The sequence below is a fragment of the Bactrocera dorsalis genome, unplaced genomic scaffold (genome assembly GCF_023373825.1).
Source record: "Bactrocera dorsalis isolate Fly_Bdor unplaced genomic scaffold, ASM2337382v1 BdCtg088, whole genome shotgun sequence".
Taxonomy (NCBI): Eukaryota; Metazoa; Arthropoda; class Insecta; order Diptera; family Tephritidae; genus Bactrocera; species Bactrocera dorsalis.
Genome location: NW_026038139.1, coordinates 24,337 through 30,546, shown reverse-complemented (window position 1 = coordinate 30,546; position 6,210 = coordinate 24,337).

Here is a 6,210-nt window from a genome sequence, read left to right as displayed (position 1 = left end):
AAGTAAACAGACAAAAGTTAAAAACAAAAAATTTCATCGTCAAAATAAAAAGGCAATTTGTTTCAGAATTTTACTCCAAATTTTTGTAAGCATAACAATATCAAAGCAAAACTGCAGAAGGCAGCTAAAATTATAAATATAATAGCGTAACTTAGATTAAATGCGTAGAGTTTGGGGTAATCTAGAGATATATTCTTTTACGAAAACAATAACTGCATTGAAAAAGCATTTGAATTTATAAAACTTGAATTGAAATAGAAACTAAAAAGTAACTGTTAGCAAGAGCAAACTATAAAACATGCTCTGTTGCTTGAAATTTGATGGAAAATATTTTTTTTGCTTTAAATTGGCCAACACAACTCGCTTAGCGACACAGATAGCGAAAACAAGTCACAACAGCAAACATTTTTCAATATTGAAAAAGAAAAAGAGTAAAACCTAACATAACCTTTTTGTGTAATGTACGAAACTCCATACTAAAATTAAAAAAAAAAAGTTGAAAACTATTTACTCCTCTCACTATCTATGTACATGTAGATCTATCTCTGTCAACTGTCTACAAAACAATACACAAATGCATTAAAACTAAAGTATATTAAGAGCATTGGGCAAATATAATAAACGAATATTGGCATCAAAAAGCTAGGCTTATACGTGCATAACGCCGTAGTTAAGCAAACAGAAGCTACTGAGATGAGATAAGAGAATGCAAGTTGGGCACTCTCTGCAGCAGCTAAAATGAAAAATAAACAAATAATTTCCAAATATCGCACAGCCGCAGATAAAGTGTTATTATCGAATTGTAAAATAACAAAAGAGTTTCGCTCCGGTCGATCTTCATCGATATTTAACTAATATATAGCAAAGAATAAATGAACTCTCATAAACTCCCAGAGAATGGGAAACAAAAAACCAAAAAAGAAAACAAGAGTATAAAATATTGCTAAATAATAGCTAAAAATTAGAGAATAAATACATGCATAAAAATACGAACGATCAAACAACAAAGAAAAACCGACCTAAAAAAAATTATGTATAATAAAATTTATGGAAACTGCATATAAACATTTAAAAATAAAACATAACCAGTGTGTTTAATTTCGAAGAAAGTCTACTTATAAGAACGGTGAGTATTAATAGGAAGTAATAGCCTCCAAAACGCTGCGCTCTTTTGCTCGTAGTATGCCGAGCTGCCGACTGCTTCAAAGAAGAAATATACTCAGCAGGTCGGCATTACTCATTATTTCCGATCTCTGGCATCGATTTACTTACGGTGAAGTGTCTCTAACTAAACCAACGTTAGACGTCTTTTTCAATCTTGGTCTTAGGTTAACAAGCTTTTAATAAAACGAAATTTCTGCAGTTGAGGTTTAAACTTTATTGAAAATCATTACTGTTTGTTTGTTCAATAACACATCTCAGCAGTAGTTGAATATTCGTTTATGTTTATTGTATTATGCTGTGTTAGTATGTATATATGTATGTGTTTAGTGTTCCTTAACATAGCATAGTTATATTATGTGCAATTTAACATAGCAGCTGTTGCTGTTAAGTGTTATTGAAGGATACTGAGGATAGTGTTTGCGACGCTTTTGTCTGCCCATTTTATTAGCACAAAATTATAAATGAAATAAAAATGTTCTGTTGGAAGAAAATTAAGTTTATTTACAGACTTTACAGTAGTAAGGAATAAGTTATAGAGCATGTGAACTTAGTTACTGCAATTACATAGTCTTAGATTGTATATTTCGTTATTGACTTTTATAGGAGTATCTTTCAAAAAATATTTTTTTACAGTTATGGTGAATTTACAACATTTTTAGACAACACCGGGCTTTTATTGATTACACTTGATATCACCGAAGCAACGAGTGACTTATTGCTTAACATTGTTTGATAACATTTACAGTAATGTAAGAGGTGAGCATGAATAACAGCGTAGGCAAAAGTCACAAACAAACATGACTTCTTCGGTTCTCTCAACAAAGTAAACAGGACATACTCTGTGTTGATGCTTGAAAGGCAATGTAATGTTAAGCATTGTCTAGCTGTAATGCAACGAGTGCATTATGTTCTCACTGTTAAAAGCGCATTCTCTATGCGTGAATATTAAAACATTTTTGACATGACTGTTAACTGTTAACAGTACTGCAATTTTTTAGTGCAGTGAATGTGAAGTTAAGTTTTCATAAGTACAGGAATGTTATTGTGCATATTAATAAGAGGAATTATTGGTTTCGGGAAAATTTTTACATTTAATGGAAAACATAACATTTCAATTAAAATATGTTTAATTTCAATAATAAAGAATTCGAAAGAGACTTAATTTAGACCGATTTTTAAACCACTAGAAAACGGGAAACTGTGGAAAAATAATACAGCAGCTGTGCTCAATGCTCAATAATATAAAGTTTTGAAAGTGTGCATTACACTGAAGGTATTTTGCGAGGAAAGGTTAATATTTTTGATGTGTTGTAGAATACTATATATACAAAACATTTTGTAGCTGCAATCATCGTTGTGATAAAATTGTATACATATCTTTGTTTTAATATTAAAGTTTGAAATCTTTGTTATTGAAGCTTTGGTTTTGTTCCAAACGGTTGGGGTTATAAAAAGACTTGGAATACGTATGTACATACATATATGGGTACTAGTGAGATTTTTTGTTGCATATTGCACATTTACAAAATAAATTTCTATGTGTTACAAATTTTTTGTTTTTGTATGCACATGTGTATATATATGTATGTATATATTTATTTAAACAATTATATAAACATGTGTTTATGCCAATATTGGCATGGCGGTACTTAGTTCAATGGTAGAATTATACACTTACAATTATATTAAAATTTATTTCTAGAAATTTAAACTTTTATTTAATTTTCCTTTGATTTTTTCACTAAAAAATTGTTAAATTTTGCGTTTATTTAATTAACAAACATATAGATTGCGAATATACATATACTCGTACATATATATGTAACTGGAAAAGTTACACGATTGTGTGTATATGTATTAGTAACATGTAAATGAGTGTGTGTGTGTGTTTGTGAAAATCCTTTCGTTTCGTTATCCTAATTTCATAACTAAGTATCTTTTAGATCATCTTATCTAATAGCAATCAGATTGTATCAACTTATTAATTACACAGCTACATACGTATTTATGCTTATTATCTTAACATAGTTAAGTCTACAGTAACTGACAGTTCAAATGCATGTACCATATCTTATATAAATACGAGTACATGTGTTGTAAGCGTATAGCGTTTTCATACTGTTACATCGCTCCTTGCTCCCCAGCCACAATGCGAGTAAGAGTTCAGATGTAGTCTTTGATGATTCTGCGTTTAGTTTTCGTTTATTTATATATATTTTTTATTGTTACTTAATAACTAATTTTTATTAATTTTTTCATGTTAATTGTACTTCAAAAAAATGTGGTTTCAGAAAGTATACAAATAATTGTTGGCGCTCAAAATCGTTTCATAGCGAGGAGAGGCTTATGTAAGTGCCTCTTTATGATATCGAAAACATATGAGCATTTTTTGAGAAACACATTTAGTATACAGCAACATACGGCAACATACATTATTGGAAATGCATGGAATTACAAATTCGTTTTCTGCATTTATTTTATTAAATTTGTTGCTAAATTCTTTTTTCTCTTTTCCTTATTAGATGCCAACTTTAGAAACAATTAAAAGCAATAATAAGCTTTAGCTCATTCACTTTGCTTATGATCGCTCCAGCCTTCATTACCAGCGAATTCGTTATTACTCGTACTTTACTTTTCTCGCTCTAACTTTTGTGTAATTATTTGCGTAATTTAAAAATAGAGACTGCAAAAATATCACAGATTTTACTGAATTTAGCAGTCTTTAAAGGTGTAACAAATACTTTTGGTTTTTCGAACACAGGACTTAAGTGGAATGTTAGTATATCTTGTCTTCCTAATAATTGCGATAGTAACTATATATAAATATAAACAAATATAGAAAATATAGACGCATGAAAAATTATATTATTGGTAATTCAATAATGTGAATGTTACTTGATATGTGATTTAATGCATTTCGGGTATGTTATAAAAAATCATGGCAGCAATAAATCATAATCAAAAAAAAAGGAATAATAATAAAATAAAATAAAAAAATAATCAAAAAGAAAACATTAGAACAATAACTTCAGAGTTTTTTTTCACAATTTCTATATGTATTAAATGAAAATTTTCAAAAATGTTTACAGAAGTCATTTTATGCTACAGAAATTCTCATAGCGTAACTTTTATTTAAAAATTAGGTTTGCAAAATTAATAAACTCGCTGAAATTATTTTGCTTGCTACTTGCGTCCTAAAGCGAACCATTCCTATGAAACAAAGTTTGTATGGAAACTGTTTTCACTGTCTACTCGTTTAGTTGTGATTAACAGTTGCTCATTTAACATGACTGCTTACTGTTAACAACACTGCAACTGTTTGCAAAGTCATTAATGAATTTTATTATTATTTAAGGGCTACTAGATTTTAGCTCTAGACGATTTTTGTAAGTTTTCTAAAAATTTCGTCAATTTATTATACTTTAACTAAAAGAGTATTTAATTTTCGAAAATCTCAAAAATTTGATATTTTTGTAAAAAAAAGTGGATTTCGTAACGTCTTTGAGGCTGCAACATTGCCCTCTTTTCGAAAAATTTACCTTTTATAAAAAACAACTTTCAACTGTATGTACTCTAATAGGAAAATTTTGATAGTATAAACAAAAATGCTTCCGGAAATATGAAGTTTTGTTTAAAACGCATGTGATAGAAAAAACTAAAAAGCATAGGTTGTTAATGTCTGAGATATGAGTTGTGAAAATTATAAACGGCAGTAAAATTGACTCCTTTGTTTAATTGAAATAAGCTTAACTGAATTTATAACCTCAAATTCAGTAAATTGTATTCGCATATGCTTAATCTATTGTAACTTTGTCAACATCTACTGAATATTGCGTTCTAACGCCATTTGCCTTTAATAAAAAATTAGTAATAACCTACGCCCACAACTTACAAATTTTTTTTCTAACTTAAATTTTCGTTTAGTTCGTCGAATTATTGATTTTAAATACATATAACTAAGGGGAATATATTTATTAGTTAGATTTGTATATTTTTAGGGTTTCATTTTAAGCCATTTCTTATTGAATAATGTCTTTAAATTCCGTTTATAGTTCTTATCGAATTGTTTACCAATTATTAAATTGTAAAATTACATCTTCAAATTTGTGTTTTAATAGCTGTTAAGATTACAATGTTTACTCTAATTCTTAAATTTAATGAGCTTATTTATTAATACAAATTTTGTCTAAATGTTTTTTAGTAAAATGTTTCATGTCCTCGTTTTAAGTGTAAATCGTTAGAATTTCCATGTTTTGTGACAGTACATTTTTCAATGGTAAGTAATCAACACTTTTTAAAGATGATATAATAACTAACAAACACAGCTAACACAGCGAATGATCTACGAAGTTTTGTAACACAAATCTAACAATTCTTTTGTAACAAAAGCCCTACAACCGACTTTTATAGGCTGACTTAAGTAATCACCAAAAAAATCAGTATCAATTAAAATAAAATAGTACAAAAACAAAAATAATACAAAAATATATTTACAGTTAAAAAATGAAAAAATAGATTAAATTTGTATTATTTAAATTATTAATTTTTTTTTTGTAAAACTTTAGTTTTTTTGACCATTAAATTAAGACAATGTGTTTATGTCATCATTGAATTTTAATTTTTTCTAAAACATCTTGAGTATATCTGGGCTCATACTTTTTTTCTCAGCGAAAAAATAAGACATACTCAAAAGGTTTGTTTGCAGTTAAATTTACTTCGTTTTGTTTAAGTTTTCCATTTATAGTTACTCTTAAGGCATTTTCAAAATCTTCCCCAATAGGAGACGTACGAGGAAAAATTTCAAAAATGTTTTATTTATTTTCTTATAAATAAAATGTGTCTATATTTAATAATTATAAAATATCTAGTACTTTTGTTGGGTTTCGGTTTTTCTCAAAGACTTAATATTAGTTGACTTATGCATATACATAAGTATGTTTATACGTTTATGCTAATTTATAGTTGACCGTTAATGTAAGTGCTTAAATATGCAGCTAAATTTATCTTTGAACTATATGTAATCATGTAAATCGTAGATAATGCAAG